We start from the raw sequence: 22,850 nt of genomic DNA on the forward strand, positions 1-22,850 counted from the left end.
AAAGCTTTGCAAGCTTCCCATTTCATCTAAACTTAATAAAAAAAATATCAAGCACTATATCCGGCGCGAGACGGGACCGGAAACTGGGCTGGAAATGAAAATTTCAACTGTATATTATTATTGTTATTATTATAACAATAACCAACCGTTAAAGAAGCGGCATTTGGGTTTTCGCGAAACCTGCAGATGTTATGATACCTATATGAAATTATTGATAAAACTCGCTGCCGATATATTATGACGGGACAGCGAGGTATGGGCTAAGAGAACGGATGGATGGACCGCACGAAGAAGTAGAAGTATTATTCTTATTATTATTACTATCATTATATTATATAGATGCGTGTGTAGTGTTGCGCGCTGCGTGCGACCGCGAACAAGTGTTGCTGCCAGCCGAGCCGTAATAATCTGCGAAACGCGGTTATATAGGTATATCTCGCGAAAAGGACCCCATTTGTCATGTGTCGGGTAACCGTGGTAGTGGTGTGTAGGACGGGCATTTTAATAGAGGGCTGGAGGTCTATTATAGGAGTGCGGGTGGATTGTGTGTCGAGGAGCAACTCTAATTTGTGTGTTCGTACGCCACTGTGGCACGCACGAGGTGCTTCAAATCCTCTCGCCGCATATACCAGAGACAATTATTACCCCCGACGGAGGCGCCCACGGAATGCTTGGAATGTCCGATATCATATTATATATATACACACACACATCCAATGAGACGGTATAACAATAGCGGTACCTACGATATTTCCAATGGCTTTGACGTAATGATGGTGGTCGGATATGGACGAGACGAAAGAAAGAAAAATGTATTACTTTGAAGCATTTAAATGTGCCCGAATGATCGGATGGAATTCCGTTGATACATAATAAATGCAAAGAACGAACTATAGAATTAAGATTTAAAAAAAAACAACTTGTAGTTAGGTACTCATAATATTATATAATACTCATTTCTCGAAGACATCTGCAATAATTAGAGTATCGCAAAAAATACCAAAAACTTTGGATGCAGTGCAGCCTAAATCTAGAAAATAATTAGAAAATAATATAATTTATAAAAAAAAAGTGGGTAAGTGGGTGTCGCTCTGCTGTACAGTAGGTTACAAGTGGGTGACTATAATGGATAGTGTTAAATTTGAATTAAATTATGTAACATCGTTGTATATTGTATACGAAAAATGATTCTGAGCGGGGACGGTTTGTCAGCCTAGGATATTTTATATTATATTTACCTATATATTTTTTTATTAATATACAGTTGCCGGTTTGTACTGCAATTTAGCTACACTTTAAATTCTTCTTAATTAATAGTATACTCATTTAATTTTAGCAAAGTATTTGAGTATTAGCTAGTACACATAAGAAAAAATTATATTACATTTTTTTCCTTCACCGACAGTGTAGAATATTTGCATGACAGAAATAAACGAGCTAATGCGTTCTTTAAAACAAATAAATTACGACGTTTTCGTTATTGCACACGGGCGTAATCACTTTGTGGATACACACGACACACCATATTAAAATAGCAAAACTAAATACTAATTCCCCATCGACAATTTGTTTAAAGCACAACTAAACACTATAATATACTATGATATAGTAGTATGTATTACAGGTATATATTAATGTACTAAACACAAGTTTAAACTGGGGTATTGTTCATGATAATATTATACTTTTTGAACAACAGTGTGCAGACTGTCACACACACTTATGATATACACAAGGACATTAAGGATAGGGGACACCAATAAAATACAAGTATCGAGGTTGTAAAAAAAAAAAGAACTATTTAAAACTAGTTTTGTTTACGATATTATAATTTAAAATTCACATGAACTTTAACTCGTGTTTTAATAACGAAGGGATATACCTATATATATATTTATAATTTATAACATTATATTTTAATGTTAAAAAAACGACAATTGTATGAGAACATGTGTCATGTTTAAACATTATTTATACCATACACACGGATGAGTAGTAAACACCTAATAATAAGTCGAGAATAAGTGAAAACAAATAAATTTGTGTTTTACCTAATTTAATAGAATAATATTGTATAAGTATATGCGCGATAAGTAGCTACGCAAGTAGTATAATAATATTATATTGAATTTATTCGTTACAGAAAAATTTAGGCTTTATAAAACATATTATTATAAGATTAATTGAGTAATTTTATTTTATCTTATAAAATGTCTAGATTGGTGCGATGTATTTTCCTAAAAGTATATGTATAATATTGACAAGTGAATAATGGAACTTGGGTAATACAATCTGATTGTGTAAACCTTAAAAATCGAATATCATATGAACCACTTTCAAAATTCCATTCTCGTATCACTTTGTAAGGAAAAAACAATACTGACATTTTATTTATTTTTATGGATGTACATGATGATATTATCTTTTTCAGTCAACTAAGATTGATGTTTCAGTACATTTTACATAGCATATTTTTTCAATACTAAAAAAAATTAATTCACACGATAGAGTCGGGAAGTTACACACATTAAAGAATCAAGCACATATACTAACATTCGCTATTTTAATTCAAAAAATGTATGCCTATTTATTATATTGAGCACTAAATTGGTAAAAGTTAGAAAATTATATTATTATAGTAGGTACGCGTACGAAAACTAAAATTAATGTTTAAAAAACTAATACGAACAAAATGATTAGTATAGAGATGTAAAATATATATTTTCTACATGGATCGAATATGTATTAAACGTTTAAATGAGACCCAACTAATACTTTATTTTAATACTAAAGGTATAGTTATTTTAAGCATATATTTTCTGATTATTTTTTAGTACTAATCATTTGTACATTTTATATACATCTATAAAAATTAATCATGACAATTTGAATAAGTTTTAAATATATGTATATTTTATACTTGACATTTTTAAAGACAAAACTTTTTTTACGATTTGAAAGTTTAAAATGTATAAAATAAAATATGATCCACAGGTCAATCAAGTTTGAACATTATTATAAGCTGTCAAAACGTCAGGTATAATAGAATATATAATAAGTTTCACATTTTTATATCGTTATTGTGTATAGCTAGGTTACTATTATTATAGTTACACAATCAGTTCTTAATAATAGACTATTTATATTTTGAAAACATTAAATAGGTGGTTAGGTACCTTTAATTAAAAAAATTAAAACTATTTTTAGCAACGGCAAATTAAGTTAATGCACATAATATTATATTAAATAATTCATTAACATTATATATATATACATCGTATAGGTATGTTATATTGTATGGACGTACCTATGGTAGATTTTTATAAAATTTATAAATATACATTTTTGGCAAGTTTTAAAAAAACCATCATAATATCATAATAATGGTTGGTTTTAAAAATATATCTAGCAAAAGTTCCAGTTAATTGTAAGGTATTATTGATATTACAAATAACAATAGGTACCTACTTAAAAACTAAAATTATATCAATAACTAATAAGATAAGTTATTACTTTTATTAACTACAACATAATTTAAAAAGTAAAAAACAATTACATGAACCATTATGTCGACAAAAAAAAGTTAGAAAGAATATTTTTCAAGCAATAAGTAAATATGAGATTGACAGTTACAATACCTATATAAATATATGTTTAGCGACATTGTATAACAAGTATATAAATGCAATGGATAATAATTTCATACCACTTGAACATACATTCAAGGTAAATATTAAACTATTATAAAGCACTCATTTGAATAAATTATATATTAACAAGTGTCATTTAAGCGAGTGATTGATATTGAGCAATTTTTTACAACGATATTAAATAAAATAAAACATGAATAAAATATAATACAATATATTTGTATTTTTAACATTTATTTTGAAATACACAACCTTTAGTTACAATAAATATATTATGAACTTAATATAATTATCACACGAATTATTTGAAAATAGCAACCACTCAAAGGGGAAATTTTTATTATTCGAATAATTTAGTTCAGTATTAACAAAATAATACTGTACAGAGTAGGTAGGTAGTTTTACTTTACCAAGCAATAATATTTTCTTTTCAAAATGGGTTAATTTTCTATTTTTATTTATGTTTGATACTTATATAAAGCGTTATTTTATACAAGTATTATATTTCGTATTATATTATATATATTTATAGAATGGAATGGATTTATTTAGAATATTTTTGTAAGACTGTAATTAGGTAATATTAAAAAAAAAATTAAGGTATGAACTCGAGATTAATCTTTTACGTAGTTATAGTTGAGCAAAGGCTTTTCAGTTTTGATATGACCTACCTAATAATATTCAACCATTTGTAGATGAAACCAAATTACAAAAATCATGAATGTTGTTTGAAATAGACTATAGAGTTCAAATGATTCGTATAATTACATTTAAGATCAAAAATTTAACTTAAATAAGTAATTATATAATATATTCAGTTGATTTAAGTTATAACGATGAGCATATTGTCATTGATTAATAATTATGTATACATAATGATACAATAAACAACTAATAACTTATAATGTTTAAATGCCGTATAATAATATAATATATTTTGCTATCACATTTAGTTTAAATAAAAACTATATACCAACTAAACTTACTGCATAAGTTAGTAGATATTACTAATATATATTTTATTTTGTTAAAGAAAAACATAATTCATTTATCAGGTAACATATTATATATATTTTGGCATCGTGTTTTATGTTTAATTAGTTGCAAATGCAATCCCAAGAAAAATTCCTAAATCCGTCAATGACACACACACACACACGCACATGCATTTTCTCGAGAAAATTATCCAACACGGTTGACAATTTAGCATTTCGATAGTAATCTATTATTCCCCTTGGTTGGCAAGCATACTATATGATTAATTATTCCTTATCTTGCATAATATTTCTTATGGTACCGATACTATAATATTATATCGGTATATAGTAGATTATAAGTTATAACACCATATTGTTATGTAAATTGTATAATATATAATATGAAGTTCACACAAAAGCCATGTTAGGAAAAAAGATAAATCCACTAGAACGAATATGAAAACTTTTATTAAAATTGTCAGGTACTTATTGGTGTGCTTGGAGATCAGCTTCTAAATATTGCGTGTTATGTAATTTTGTAGTAAGACGAAAACTTATATTCGCACGTACCTATACCTGGCACGTACAACTTTCCCGTATGAAACCCTAAAGGGTTGTTTTTCTAAAATATTTCCGACATTTTCTGGAAACAAAAACAGGAGGCACGCGTGATAAACGGTTTAAAAGTTTCATCCGGGACAATCATATTATGCACATTGCATGTTATCATAGCTATCTATTATACATAATAATGCGATACGTCTGTGTACCCGTGAGTTAAATACGTAGCAGGACATCCCTATATTATTCTGTGACCCGAAATTATAAAATATTATGCATTCACATCCGTTCTCTGCAATGTCAACGTACCTTTATATTGTTACTGTTTTTTTTTTTTTTTAAATGTTAATATCACATAATATTTTCTATCCGATCTAAGTCGTCTCAGCGACAACCAAACACAGAACGTTGCCGGGCGATTGCCAGCTAATACCCTAAAATATGTGCACACATAAAGCGTGTACGTACGGAGTTTTACGACGACATTAACAATTATTAATTCGCGAACCACGTCCGTTTTTTGGGTACAACGAAACCGGACGGCGGACGAATCGAACTGGGGAGAAAAAAAATACTTCGTCGGCGGCGGGAGGGATCGCGTATCGGACGACAGCGGTCGACCGACGACGGATTTGCACTGTTCAACACGTGCGCGTGCCGCCCTATCAACAGCCGGCCGGCACGCCACGGCGTGACGCCCGCGCGCCGCCACCTAGTGGACCGCGACCGCCGCCGCCGACCGTTTTCGGCGCCCGTCGGCGAACAGCCGATTGTTACCCCAGTCGCCAAAGTCCACCGACAGACGTCGCCAACGTTGTCTAAGTCCGACCGAACGACTTTCCAAAAATAATTATACCCGAACGCACGTTGATATAATATAATATGGTTTTAATGGTTTTTGTATTAGTCATTTGTTGTCTTTCACTCGGCCACAATAATATTATTATATACCTATTGTGAGATTCAAATAAATAAAAGTTTGTACCCCATGTCAATAGTATGATATTTATATTATCAGGCAAGATGCCGATTGTCGAGTAAATAATTTTATGTAAGTAATTTCAACTTTCAAGTATAATGTTGAGTAGTAATGTAAGCGTCAATATACTTATAACAAACATATACAATACCTACAACATGTTTTGCAGACTAGTGCTGGATAGATGTATTTAGAAGATATTATAATAATAACAAAATATATAATTATACTATAATAATCGGAAATAATTTCTCACTTTAGTCGTTCGAATACAATTTAAATGGAATAAGTGGAAATCACTAGATAACATGTACTTAACCACCAGGGGCCTTGAACTCGAATTAACCGAACCCCTAACGCCTCTAAAAACCGTTAAAAAATCGAACACTCGAAACCCATATAACCCGAATGATTCTGTTTTAAAAATACCCGAAATAACCAAAACCTGAATAAAACATTCCGGTTAAGCCAATAACACGAATAACTTTGTTTCCTTACAATCTCATGTGATAAATCATTTTGTATGTATTCTCTATACTAAAATATTTCTTATACTTAATATTTAAATATATTTTATTACTTTATTAGTACATAAAATAAATCCAAATATAGCAATATAAAATAATAAATATAGACATAGCCTCAACAAAACTTAACAACGTGTTGACAGTCGTGACCAAGATATACCAAATACTAATAAGTATTATATACCTATAATTAATACCTATAGTGTTATTTGCTAACCAACTTCCCAATCCGTTTTATTATAATTTAGTAACGAATATCGTAATTCATGCCTATATTTACTAGTTTCCAAAAATCGAAAATTCGTAATTTTTATTTTATTTTATTTCTCTACGACTCAACGCCCCTATATGACCTACCTTTTTTAAACACTTTAGTTAACTTAGTTATAACAGTCACTTGGTAAGTGGTAAATAAATAGGTAGGTATCTAATTAATTCCCATTGTCTTAGTTCTTGTAGTTTCTTAGAAAAATGTAACTACATTAAAAAAACTGAGTTTGGTCTAGAACAAATGTTGGGCATTCGTATTAGAAATTTATATTTTACTATAAATAACATAAATCCTTTTTAGATTCTGAGCGGAGCGATGAATGTATTGATTTTACAATGATGTGTTTTATTTATTTTTGTGTCTGTGTACACGATTAATAGTCGAAATAATGCTTCGATTTTCAACTAATCTTGTTCGATGGGCAAGTGAATCTAGTTGGTACTTTTGGGAGGTCAAAAAGATTTAAAATTCTCAATAATTTTCAAAAGCACCCGGAGAAACAAAATAAAAATTAAGGAAAAACGGGAATTTTTACGCAAAATCGGTTTTTTACAAAATTGAATTTTAGTTTTTGGTGTAACTTTAAAACAAATTAACGTATATACATGAACTTTTCACTGAATGTTTTTATTAGCATTTTCTATACACGATAAAATTTTGAAAATAATTTGACTCTTTTTGAGCTGTTTACGGACATTGTCAGTTTTCAATTTTTTTAGTTTTTTTTTCTATAAATATCTATAAAATTTTATTTGTTGGGTAAAAAAGCGTGAAAATTTTATGCAAGGCTCCTGATATATTGTTACAATAGCAGTTGAAAAATATTAAAAATTCATAGACACAATTTTTTTTTATAAGCATTTAAAGTTCAAATGTAGACAAAATTTATCAAATAATTATTTTGTAGTTAATAATTTATAAAATGTTCAACTTTTATAGCTAAGGATTGAACATTTAAAACAAGGTTCCACGTAAATAGGTTATATATAAATTACTTTATTCACAATAATATCATCAAATATGCTTGGTAATATCATAGGCTGACTGACCGTTTTCGCTCAGAATCATTTTTCTTATACAATGTTATTATATCATTGAATTCAAATTTAACACCATGCATTACAGTGACCCACATGTAACCTACTGTACAGCAGAGCGACACCCACTTATCCACCTTTTTTATTTTAAATTTGTTTTTGGCTTTCGGCTTGACAATTTTTGGGGGGCCTCAGCTTTCAAAAATTGTGTCTGTTCTAGACTATTGAACATCCGTATTAACTAATATTAACCCGAATAATTAAATTCCGAACGTTTGTTTACATTTTTTATTCCGGTGTTTGAATAGTCGAATACTTCCAGCACCCGAAACCCGAATAAATGATTCGGGTGCTAAGCCCTGCTTGTCACACAAGACTTTTAATGCCCTATAATTAAAATCTGAACCAACTTTACAATTAAATATTATATTATACAAAAATGGTGGGGATGCTAATAATTTTATATATTATACTCGCTGTGATTGTCTTTCTGTAATAAATTTAATTTATTTACAAGATAGTAATCTAGTATAATATTTTAATAACTTTATTGTCTAAAGATGAAATCTGAATCCTGCCAGCTGCTATGTATAATAAAGTTTCGCAATGCAATTCCATTTTTCGTTTCCCAAAATCATTTGACTTTCGGTTGTTGTAGATTCTGAGTGGAGTTATGAATTAATTGGTTTTACAATGATGCTTTTTTTGTACCTATTTATTTATTTTTGATTTTTGTGTCCGATAAAACATTTGTCCACCTTCGGGAACAGTAAAAATTCATTGATTTTAAACTTTGAGAATCGTTTCTGGTGAATATTGGCAAAGTAAATTAATTTGTTTCTGTGTTATTTAAGACATCATTTTCATTATAAATATTATTATATATTAAACATTAATTTTGTGATGTGTATAAAAACCTCAAAAACCTGTGTAATATTATTAATTGAATAGGTATACAATTTGTTTCATCAAATGTATCACCAATAAACATATTTGTTTATTATACTCTCCTGAAGATATGCAATATTTGACTTACCCTTGACAGTTACTTTAATTAAAAACTAAATAATATTTACAAAATATAGGATACTAGATAGTTTTATTTTACAAATTGATTTAAATTATTATGATATTAGAAAATTTAAATGTCTATATTATCATAACACTGTACATCTCTGTAGATCTCTTCAGATTGGTTATCGGAATCTCGATGACGCGTGATATATTTGTCAGCACTCAGCATACCTGTTTTAACTCGTGTTTTAATATGAAAGCTGTGTTTCCTATATATTATATGTTTAGGTTAGGTTACGAGTTACCACAAATTAAGCAAAGCTCTGTCTATCTAACGGTATTAGCTTGGTATATGTGTTCATATTGTAATAATATTGTAAAATACATTGTATAGTCATAGTGTATACGCATGTAAACTCCGCCACAGCCCACAAGTACCTTTTTTTACTGTAAACTCCGCCAGAAAAAAAAAACAGGTAAAATTGGGATTATGTAAACTCCGCAAATGAAAAATATCAGGTAAAATTGAGGTTATGTAAACTCCGCCAGTGAAGAAAATATAAAATTAATATAATTATTATTATAAAATAAAAATAATAATAATTAATAGTCGTCCACATTAAAATATAATAGTTATAAAAGCCAAAAATAAATAAAATTAAAAATTATCTAACGGATAAGAGCATACAGTAAATTGATATAATATAATATTCATAATAAAACAGGCGGAGTTTACATTAGACCTTTTAATTACCTAAATAGCTTCTTTCAGATATACCCGGAATCTTAGAAATGAATACAACTGCAGTAAGGATAATAATATCAAAGTCGGACCTGGTTATTATAATATCATGTATAATATATTATTAAGCATTGTAAACATTATTTGGCCCCAGATAGGTGTACCTATTCCATAATTTCCCCAACCCAGGAACAGTTTAAAAGTTTTATAATTGAGAAATTTGGATTGGTCCATAATTACTTCATAAAATAACGTATTATTGACAAAACGTGACACATGCGGCCTATATTGTGAATATTTAGAAATTATAAAAACTAGATTTTGTAATAATAAAAAATGTACCTACAATATATTCAAAAACGGGTTTTGAGCAGTACCTACCTTAGGTATTTAATTTCTTTAATTGACGGGTATAATATAACCTTAATATATTAAAAAGAATCAAGTCTGTTGACCTGTCAACTATAACATTATACGACGCTAAATTAAATTTTCTTGTCGGGTGATAATCCCATGTGTCCGCACCTGGACTTAATCCCAAGGAAGTTTTTGTCTGAGTTCTCCAGGTCGGGATAGTCGAATTGCACTTATTACCTAAAAAGAAATGGTCGAATTGCACTTGGGTTCAAAAAAGGTAATGGTCAAACTGCACTCAAGTAAAAAACAGGTAATGGTCGAAAAGCACTCGTTCAAAAAAAGGAGTTAAAATTGCAGGTTAACTATATGGACGTTCAATTTTATTATTATAATAATATTTGATGATTTAAAAAAAGAATTACTAAAAAAATTATAAAACTTTAAAAAAATTAATAATATTTGACAATTTATGACATCAAATGCTTATAAAAAAAAATTGTGCCAATGCATTTTTAATATTTTTCAACTGATATTGTAACAATATAACAGAAGCCTTGCATACAATTTTAACGCTTTTCTACCAAACAAATAAAATTTTATTGATATTTATAGAAAAAAAAAACTAAAAAAATTGAGAACTGACAATGTCCGTAAACAGCTCAAAAAGAGTCAAATTATTTTCAACATTTTATCGTGTATAGAAAATGCTAATAAAAACATTCAGTAAAATTTTCAAGTATCTAAAGTCATTCGTTTTTTAATTACAACAAAATAAGAAAATCGTTACACGAGAAATCGAGTGAATAATGAAAAGTTGTAAAAATATGAATTTCAAACGCTCATAAAAATTTAATTTGACTTTCTTGTAGACATTTTTTTTTGATAAAGGTAGATAAACTTATGGATATTCTTGTATTACATTTTCAAATCTTAGATTTAAAAAGAAAAATTTTTATGAATTCTCAACTCAAAATAATTTGCCAATTTTCGTGAACTTTAAATTCTTATAAATAAAAACTGTGACTAAGGATTTTTAATTTTTTTGATCTGCCTTTGAAACCTAGGAGCCTTCTATTAAATTTTCAAACTTTTTTATCCAATAGAAAAAAAAACTAAAAAAATTGAAAACTGACAATGTCCGTAAACAGCTCAAAAAGAGTCAAAATATTTTCAACATTTTATGGTGTATAGAAAATGCTAATATAAACATTCAGTCAAAATTTCATGTACGGTCATTTGTTTTAGAGTTCAAAAACCAAAATCGATTTTCTCGAAAACAGATTTTGCGTAAAAATTCCCGTTTTTCCTTAATTTTTCTTTTGTTTTTCACGTCGCTTTTGAAAACTACTGGGAAATTTTTACTTTTTACCCCCCAAAGTATCAACTAGATTCACTTTCCTATCAGAAAAGTTACTGTTGAAGAAAATCCAAGCATTTTTACTGTCCTAATAGGTGATGACAGACACAAAAATAAAAAAATAAAAAAAAACACACATCATTATAAAATCAATACATCATCGCTTCGCTCATATCGCTTCCCTCGAACTTATATTGTTTAGGAATTATTTTTCATTTCAGCGCAAACAAATAAATTACAAAATCATTATCATGATTATTTTTAATTTTTCATTTTATGCCTACTCATAGTATTATTTTAACGACATAAAACTAGTAATTAAATTAGTTTCCATAAGTAATTTTAAGAGGACGCTATACCCGCATGCGTTGTCTCCGTCTTAAAAATGTACAACATATAGCAAAAAACTGTTTTGCGCGGGAAAGAAGCGAGAAGGTTACAGTCATAACTAAGAAACAAAATTTTCACCACATAAAAAGGAGAACATTGGCTGTACAACGTTGTTTTTATTTTTTTGATATCACTTATTTGAAAAAAATTCGTACTGTTTCAAAAACTTACTTGTTTGTGTTTGTTAAACTTGAAAAACTTTTTTTATTTAAATGATATCAAAAAAATAAAAACAACGTTGCACATCCAAAGTTCTCCTTTTTATGTGGTGAAAATCTCGTTTCTTAGTTATGATTGTAGCCTTCTCGGTTCTTTCCCACGCAAAACAGTTTCTGCTGTTGTACATTTGTAAGACGGAGACAACACATGCGGGTGTAGCATCCTCTTAACTAATGACGTATTTTGTAAAATAATAAATTGTGGTAATTGAGATAGCGTAAGACTTTGACAGTTTGACTAGTGACACGCATAAAATGAGATAGCAATAGGTACCTTAAAAGTTAAGAGTTAAGGCAAAGACGCCAAGCGATCTAATAACTACAGTGGAGGTTTAGATGTTTGAACATTAATTCTTATAGTTGGCTATAGAAAGATTAAACTAGCTATAAATAAAATTAGAGCAAACTGCTAAACTTTAATTGAATTAAATGTGATACAATTATTTATTTTTGACTAAATTCAATTTGGCTATACATTAATTTCCCATGTCAAACCTTAAACTTAAAATTATATTATTTACTATAAACAGTTAGTGTAATAGTATAACTATAATATAATTTATTATAAAGTCAACAAGTATACCAAGAGCAATGCAATTATGATGATAATAAAATAAGTATTTTATTATTGTGATATAATAATTTATAATATTAATTATTAATAATACACACATGAATTTCAAGTTGATCTATAAATGTAGTTTATATCTTATAGGTTAATAACAGGTTTAATGATCAATTATCTATAATTCAAGCTCACATTCAATCTTGTAGGTCCATAATTCAAAGAGTTATCCAGAACTAAAAGGTGCTATGTCAATCAAATTAACACATTCGTTATTTGATAGCAATCTAAATAGCACCTTTTGGTTCTTAACAATAGTGGTATAACTAAAATGTTCTATCTACATGATAATATAAATTAGTGATAACCAAAAAGTACTATCTTATATTCATTATATCAACCATACAATAATAATATGATGGTACAATATTATTAATTATTGTACATTTAACAACCAAACAAAGATTTCGGTTCTCGGGTCGTACTCGGGAAAATAATTGTGGGAGGGGGTGGAGGGGATCTTATGAAATTTAAAACTATATATAACTTTAATGTTTAATTATTAATAAGGTTACATAATCTGAGTAAACTTCGTGGGGGTAATGGTTGAACCCTTAACCCTCGCTAAGTTTGAAAAACTTTATCATAACTTTTCACAAATGACTGTTTTTTAAATGACCTAACATCCATCACTACATGTAGTATTGAATTTTGAATTTCCAAACCACAAAACAATAACTGTAGAACATTTATTTTTACACATCTGCTGAGGTGGGCGACAATTAATTTTAATTATATCTTAAGTGTTTTCCTTTATAGCCTAGTAAAAGCTCCGTCATTTTCACGTACGGAACACTTGAAAGAAAACCATTAATTTATTTGATAGAATAATTTATATAACTTTATATATTTTATATAACTCGGCTCAGTGATTATCGTACGCACTCCATAAATAAAGTAATAATATCATAATAAACAATTTTCAATTTCTCATAGTAGCTCTTTTTCCACAAAGTCAAGACGTACCATCTATGCGATTTTCCCGTACGAATAGACCAATAGATCTGAACCAATGCTTTATAGAATATTATATAGGTCTAAACAATTAATTATGTAATAGGTAATTAAATTATACCGAAAACTAAAATATAAAAATATACGAAGCTCATTAAACATTTCTTAGAACAACAACTATTTTCTCTAATTTGTACAGCTGAAATTGAAAACTGAAACAAACCAAATGTATTAGTCTTGTTTTAGTAGAAACATTAATTTAATATTTTACCTACAAATTGTATGTTTTAAAAAAAAATAAAAAAAATAGTCCATTAAAACATGAACTCGGCTGTTTAAAAGTAGACATTATTTACACGTCATAAATACGAAATTCTATTGCTGCATAATATTGCTCACATTATTCATTATCGAAAAAAACAATTTGTTGTGTGTTCAATGGCGCAATTAGGGGCGTGCAAAAGGGTCTTTATCACCCCCAATTTATAATTTAGCATCCCATGTTTTTTTTTAGGTCTAACTATTACTATTAGTGAAATACCATCAATTTTAAGTTTTTAAAGTATGAAATATTTACTAAAAAAAAATCAAATCTATTTTGGTTATATTGGGGCTTTTTTTGCAGGTTTAGCACAGTGTAGGTTTTCCTCTTCACATAAGAGGTCCATGGGACAACTTTGAGTGACATAGTCTATTAATAATTACTTCATCTTTGCGATTAAATAAATGGTGTTTAGTATATGTGTATGTGGTAGTATTTTTGATTTCTCTGAGTTTGTTGTACGTCGCCATTAGGATTCCCATGAATTGGTGCAATAGGTGCAAATATTCATATGGATGTCAATAATTGAGGAGTAGGTACGTAATTTCGTCAAAGGGTTATTTGATGATTCTCGAGCTATTCTGTTAGATTTATTATTGCCATCAATTCCACAATGACCTGATGACCATTTTCTAGAGTTTATAATATATAAGTGCATTTAATAACAAATAGATTTTGAATTTAAAAAAAAAATCGTCTGTTTTTATTAAAGAAATTATTTAATTTAAACTCTCTGTATACCATATTAGTGGGGTCTATACCATACCTATTATTTCAATAATTATAATATGGGGACAGGAGAGATGTTAAATAAGATCTTTTAAAGTTGAAATGTAGTAAAAAAAAATAAATAAATACCATAAGATCACTTTATGAAAATTTGTTTTTAATGTTCTAAGTTTTATAAACACTGTAAATTATATGTTTCAATACGTCCAACTGTACATCACCGATAACTATTTACTATCTAAAAAAAGTTTTTAATAAACTTTTGCCGTTTGAACTCGACAACAGTTGGAAAGTAAGTTTTATACTACGTGTTCCGTGAAATTGAAGTTAAGAATCAAGTTAAAAATGTTTTTTGTAGGATTAATAGCTTTGACATCAAAGATACTTTATAATATCCTTTTCCCAGTGCATTATACATTTAAATCAGTGTTATATTACAATAATATAAAAATATAACATTGTATATTTAATTAAATTTTACTTATTATAATGCTTGTTAATTATTATTATTATTATTATTATTATTATTATTATTATTATTATTATTATTATTATTTATACATTCATGTTTTTTACAATTTGGTTAAACATATGTGTACTGTACTACCGTTGTTTGTTTGAAAAACATGATCAGATTATACTCATTATAGGTTCTCTGAATTCTTAATCTCACATTATATTTCATCATGAATTTATTTCGATGAATGTATTATGTATCCTGATTTAGTTTTAAATACTTATGACATTTTACACACTGTTTGTATATTTTCACGCGACATTAAAATATAAAAATTAAAATTGCATTTAGATAAATTAAATAACATAATACTATTGGCTGAAACCCACATTTGTGATAAACAGGGACGAACCGAAGGTGGGTCATAGGGGGGGGGGGGGTGTAACACCCCCCCCACTCGGCAATATTTGATTTTCAGTCGGAAATATGGAATTTATTTTTCACCTGAATTAAACCAATTTCTTTAAGACGAGGAGAGGAAAATTAAATAAATTGTTTAAATGTTAATATTGTATTAACTCAATATTTTCGTAATGGGTTATGAAGCGGATTCGCAAAAGCACATCGAGACTGCGAGAATCAGCAGTCGGCACAAGATAAAAACTTAATGAACGGCTCATAACATAACACGCATACTTATAACGATATACCTAAAAATATTAAATCATGCATATAATATACAGTAGAAAATCGATAAACGGTCTATTTCTTCCATCCGTCATCGCCTCGCTCGTCGCATTTAAGCGATGTGGGTACACTACGAGCTTAGATCATATACTAGTATAATATGATTTAATAGCATGTGGCGACGGTTGAGGCGGGCGATTATAATACGTTATCGAGTGAGGGTACCTATACATTTTTTTTGGAATATCCAAAATACGCGATAATTGCGTTTCAAAGAAACACTCAATAGACGAAGATTACCGATTATCTTGTATCGTATATAATGTATGTGTTTGATGTCCGTACAACACTGTAGTTGACAACAGTCTGTTGTACGTCTTATTTGGTATTTTAATAAATAATAATTGTGCTTACTTCACAAGTTATTTTCCGGTACAAGGTTTAGAATGTACCACGAGTTGTAAATTGTAATTTTTCATTTAAAACCTACCCAGTACCCTGTTTATTTCAAGGCTTAAAATATCTTATATCTATATAATATGGTTCATCACTTTTATAATATAAAAATATAAATTAATTAATATAGATATAAAAATATAGATTTTAAAAATATTATACATATTTCATTCAGAATCTAATATTTTTTATTAAATTGAATAATTTATTAAAAGATTAAAACCATTGGTAAATAATTAGGTACCTACCTATATTTTATGCAAATACAATTATAGAGATTATTTTATATTTATTTAGTTTATGATAGAAGAGGACGATTCTTATAATGTAGATAATGATTTGGCAACAATAATAATAAGTGATGAATTATAATTATTACCTATTTCAATATTTCATATTATGTTTGTTGATATTATTTCATTCTTATATAAATTAAAAATAATAAGTTAGGTATTTCTAAGTTTCAACTTCAAATTTAATTTAAACATACATTGAAACATAAGGTAATAAAGAAATTATAAATGTATAGCATATTGTAACTAAAAATAACCTAATAGTTAACAAACATTTTGAATTTAAAATTCTAGTCGGCAATTTTGAAGAATACACCCCCCCATGATTTTTTTTTTTTGAGATCGTCCCTGGTGATAAAAGTTTGTGTACATTGTGTTTATTGATATTAATAAATAATAATGTGTTATGCGTATAAATATATAATGTTTAGTGTATAATGGTACCAACAATGGCTACACCTATAAACAGCTATTTAATGAGGATCTAAATACAAGTGTACAACATACGTACAATAATATTCTTAAAACTTATTCATTTCATTTCACCTAGTTATAGGACCCAACAGAGTTGTACACTGTTTACAGTTCATAATACCTATATATTACATGTGTGTAAATTAATTTTATTTATAATTATATAGTTATAATATTATACTTATATGTATATATTATAACAGGTACACCGAATGAAATTTAAAATGGAACCACATTTTTATTTGGGTGAAATAATATCATAATATTATTATTTTAAAACACATCACTATTTTGATGTTGATCTTAATATGCTGTAATAATTTAGACTTAGTCAATACCAGTAACCTTTTCTGATGACGCGTATTTATAGAAAATAAAAGTAAAAGATATCACTATATAAAATCAATTGTAAAGTACATTTAGTATGAATATCGTAATCAATTCAACTAAGTCAAACAAATTCAAATATAATGCTCAAAGAGTTTACTGCGTGCAATTATTTTAATTTTTTTTTTAATTTTACTAGTCTTTAGCATAAGAGTTGTAAGACTAGGTACTCTAGATTCTAGCATTTATATCACTAAAAATAAGTATTAATACTGCAGATTAATTTGTTGTACCTATACTACCTATCAATGATAAAAAAGAAGCTCATTAGATTTAGTAGTATGAACACATACTATAATATTACCATACATATTCAAAAAAATATATACATATATGTTGGCAATAATATGTTCATAAACTATTATCTTATCTACTATTTTTTTTAAAAATTTTAATCTATATGAGTAACTATGATTATACGCAGACCAATTACTACGCGTGTACAGTCGACAATTATTGTTTTTATACAATTTCACTAACTTATAATAATATAAAACTTTTTTTATGGGATCTTAGTATCAAATGTTACATACATTATTTTACTAGAATTAGTATTAAAAAAGCCAAGCACATATCTCGATTGGAGCTACTCTATCAAAGTCGAGATTAAAGTATATTATTTGATGAGGTGTTTCGATATACATATAGGTATAATACATTCGTGCACTGTTATCTAATGATTAAAATGGACATGGTACGTTCTGGTTGTTTTGTTTTTAACTTCACTGAGTTCAGATCGGTCTATCCAATTTCACCGTTGTCTATTGTCACTGCAATAATGTTATAATAACGCTGCAAGTCGGCAAATCCATTATAATATACTTATATTGACGATCTATTTTACTATTATATTGTTAAGTAGATCGTGAATGTTATAGTTAATAACGCGAAGCCATAATTTTCAATAATAATAGTGTATAATAGTATGTACTATGTGTCACGCACTCGCCCGACCATTTTACCGAGACCTACTCGGATTTTCCAAACCTGGACGACTAATAGTCGACTATATTAGCTCACCTATACGTTTATACATTTTAATACAATACGTTATAAATAAGCATCGTAGATGCTTAAATCATTTTTACTATTCCTACGAGAAATCCGTCAACAACATAATATTGTAAGTAATCAATGTGCACCCTACCTTATGTGCGTAAAACTCGGGAAACGTGTGTCGCATTTTGGTCAGGCTGTATGTGATGCGGATGCTCGTTGGAGACTAGTTTCGCCGAAATGTAGTTGAATTGCACGGCATTATAACTACTTGCCTATATTATGACAATATTACGATCTCGCGGACGGTACCGCGAAGACGGTTATAATATTGTTATCGATGACATTTGATGGTGATGGAATTTCGTCTCACTGCAAGACACGATATAAAATATTTGCGGACGGTGATGAGAAAACGGTTCGATTGAATTTAATCATCTGAAAATCGCGGAAGTCGGACGTGGAGAAAACGGATCGTTGTCACAAGACCGACGGAAAACATCGTGGTGATCGGCGTTCCTCGAGTATAATTATATACGCAGACAAAGATATGGACCGAGACCACGGCGGTCGAGGTTACTGCGGTTGTCGGCGTATACGAATGGCCGCGGGTTTATAGAAGCTCACTGTCGAAAATCCCCACGGAATTCTCGTTCGGAAAGTTGTCGGCGATAAACAGTTATCGACGGAATCCAGTGAGGTTCTAAACAAACGTGGTCCAACAAGCACATACTCATAATGGTATAATTACCTACTCGTCGAGACACTTTCCGTTCGTCAGTAAATTGACGTATGAAACGATGACCGGACCGTCCATTTTCACAGATTATTTTTCGCGTTCATAGGTATTGTATATCTATTGTGTTAAAGTGATGTGTAATGTGACAAAATACTATAGCCATGGATTCCAAAACTCCGGCCTACAACTAACCGATTACAAAGTCGTACGCGAGTGCATATTATAATTTAGTGTTTAACTGTATTAGAGTCTTAATCATCTATGGGAGTGTCGAGGTAGGATGCACTAAATCATCTTCATTATTCTCGGGTTCCTTGTAGGAATATAAAGTTTCATACTTTCATCCGCCCCGACGGGACTCATTTAGAAATTAGGATTTATTGTACTTAGATATTGTTATAAAATTGGGGGATTTGGAAATTCCTAGGAATATCTTGGTAAAATAATTACGTATCGATTTGTTCAACACATTTCGCAGTTATAGTTAACATAATATAATTGTGTAAAATATATCGATTATAGTTATTAATTATCATGCATTATCCTTTGTTTGTTTATGAGCAGGTGACTGTAAGACGCAAATGTATACAGTTGGTTCACAAAGTCGGAAGTATCCGATATAAACGTTATTAGATTTCTAAAGGAGCATCACCCTAATCATAGGAAAATCAATACGTTTAAATGTAAATTAGTCAATATTTATGTTTGAGAAATTTCCGATTTAATGACCAAAATTCTATAAAAACAAATGACGAGCGAATGTTTTTTAATCTCATTTTATTGAATGTTTGAAAAAAAACTAATTAAAATAAAAATAAAAATAAAAGTTAGGGATTTATGTCGGAAAAAAAAACTAATAGGTTCTAGTCGTATTGGTCTGAAATTTAAATACATTTTGTTGTAATTGGAATGTTTTGCTGATATTGCTAATAATCCAAAGAAATTAGTTCATTTTTTAAAACTGCAGTTTTCGTCCGCCATAATAACAAAAAAATTAATTTTTTTCTATTTCAGTTATAAAATAATATATCTGATATCGTAATTGAAATGTGATAATACAAAGCGTACTGTTTTCAAAATAGTCAGTAGGTATTGAGTTATACATAATATTATTTTAATAAAAATAGTAGGGAATTATATGGCTTGGTTAGATGTTTACTATTTGTTTTTACCTCGATGGTTCAATATTAATGCAAAACGCACAATTTCCATCAACAAAATCATGTTACAATAAACTATTTCCAAATTGTATACAACGTATCTTAAATACGAATAATATCAAATAAAATACCTTATTATTTTTTGTTACATTTTCATATTGAAAGTGAAAGCAAAATAATAAATTAAACACGTATTATATAATATAAGTGCTACAAAATTAAAATAAAATGATGCCCAAATTAACTATAGTGTAGCTGTGGACCAAGATATTTCGGGATAGGTACCACTGCCAATTATTCACTTCACTCATTAAAACTGGAATACCTGTCTTATAAATATTATTAACTATACTCATTCAAAATCTGATTATTAATATTATTTTATTGTATTTAATCCTCAGAAAAACATTGAGCTTGGAAAATGAAATTATAAGTTTATAAATGTATGGTGTGATTAAGAAAAATACAAATAATTTAATTCAATAACAATGTTTTGTAATAACTTCAACTTTAAACTAAATAAGTTAGGTTCCTCAAAATATTCGTTTAAAATATTATTAATATGATTCGGTACTAGCCGACCTGTGATTGGTTATTTATTTTGTCTTCGGACGATGAAATGTGTAATTTTTTATTCAAATTGTATCGTTTAATGTGATCGGCAAGTAAATATAAAAAAAACGGTTAATGAAAACGTATTGAAATGTTTCTAGCGGTATAAACGATGCATATATTTTTACTAAAACTAATACAGATACAAAAGAAATACATAATTAATCTGTTGTCGATGAAGAATTTTATAAAACTTCTGAGTATATAACGTTTTTTGTTCCATCTCCTGTTGAAATCAAAATCATTAGATGATTCGGGTCCCCAGTTCAAGAAAATCCCACGTATAAATTATTGTCCATGTGAAAAGCACTCTGAACGAAGATCTACGCCAACGTACCTAAATGTTTGACCTTGAGCTTTGTTAATCGTAATCGCAAAGGGGATAATATAATATAAAATCATAACCCGACAAAGGGCAACTCTTTCACCAATCACCTTGGTAGGCAGTGTTCAATAATTTGATTTGATGCAAGCTTGTATCTGATCAGCCCAAATAACCAATGACAACCGATGGTAAATAAACACTGATTTCTACTGTTAACTGTAACCAATGGGAACTATTAATAAATAAATATAAAATTTTCAATGTGAACCTCAACGTCCTTGTTTGAGCACCTCTTTAAAATGTGAATTTTGGCAAATCCTTTCTTATTGTATGGTGAAAGTACTAGACGAACCACTATTCCAAATTTCAAGTTCGTATGTTGAGTAGTTTTTGGGATACAGCGATCAGTGAGTCAGTGGTATTTGGATTTTAGGTATATAATATATAGATCCCCTCTCCCTCCTCTCCGACAAAAAAAATGAAAAATCGGGCGACGTGGTGACACTCAGGAAGGTATTTGGGGAAAAAAAATTGGAAAAATATTAAATAGTGTAGTCACAAAATTGGAACATAAAAAAGGCCTGTTCTTTTATATATATATAAGGATTAGATTAGCTTTGTTTTTAATTTTTCAAGAACTTTATTCTTATTTGTTAGCGCGATCGTAGAAAACCCCTTACAATTTTATATAGTATAGTAGTATATATTAGATAATATAGATATTATATTTAAAATTGTTATATTTCCATGTTTATGAAACAATTTTATTGACCTAGTATTGAATTCCTACAACTATTAATGTACGTCAACTTGTATAGAATAATGGTCTTTATATTAGTACAAATTGTTCCATTATTGTTGTTCATGGAGTGAAGTGGAATTGAAAAGCTTTCAATAAAAAGTGGCCAAAATGTAGAATTACTTCTCAAACTATCTCCATAATAATTTACAATATACATAAATAGGTTGCATAATCAGGAGAAAAGAATTAATTGTATTTTAAAATCAAAACTTTTTATTTAAGACAAATTTATTTTCGAAATTGAATGAAAGCTTTTATTATTATTTAATTTATTAATTGAAAGAATATGAAGTAAAACTTAATAGAAAATTATTTATTTGAACACGTTGTAATATGTGTAATGTACATTGTATGTGTATACATTTTATTATATTATATTGTAATAGTTATTTTAAAAACTAAAAAAATAAGCTTACATCAAATAAAATTAAACGTTTTAATATTTATTCATCGTGATTATAAACGTTGATAATTTAATATTTTACTTTAACTATAATATCATGTTATATATAAATAATCATAAGCTTATTCTAAAACCACACATATTTTAATAATAATTGAAGTATGACTAAATTGCGTTTCAAGTTTCAACACACTTCAGATCAATTGCTCCAGTACTTATGTTAACCGTGTTACGAATGTTGTAATTCACTGATTTATAATATCATTACATTTTTTACTTTTTATTATAATAATATATTAATATGCATATAATACGTCTCATGTGGCATAATATTATTGCAACGTAACAG

The 22,850-nt window shown here is 28.6% G+C and overlaps 1 protein-coding gene across 4 annotated transcripts in view; it reads right to left on the bottom strand.

The window, feature by feature from the left end:
- LOC132948234 (GTPase-activating Rap/Ran-GAP domain-like protein 3) overlaps positions 1 to 22,850 on the bottom strand; it is a 385,560-nt gene that overhangs the window by 120,014 nt on the left and 242,696 nt on the right. The window contains exon 1 of one of the 4 annotated variants that reach the window (XM_061018620.1): positions 18,612 to 18,984. The exons of 2 other annotated variants lie outside the window; for them this stretch is intronic. The gene's annotated coding sequence lies outside the window, so the exon portion shown is untranslated. Of the gene's footprint in view, positions 1 to 5,497; positions 6,482 to 18,611; positions 18,985 to 22,850 lie in introns of those variants that run through there. One more of the 4 variants, XM_061018619.1, reaches the window with a different exon arrangement.

The sequence above is a fragment of the Metopolophium dirhodum genome, chromosome 7, assembly GCF_019925205.1.
Source record: "Metopolophium dirhodum isolate CAU chromosome 7, ASM1992520v1, whole genome shotgun sequence".
Classification (NCBI taxonomy): domain Eukaryota; kingdom Metazoa; phylum Arthropoda; class Insecta; order Hemiptera; family Aphididae; genus Metopolophium; species Metopolophium dirhodum.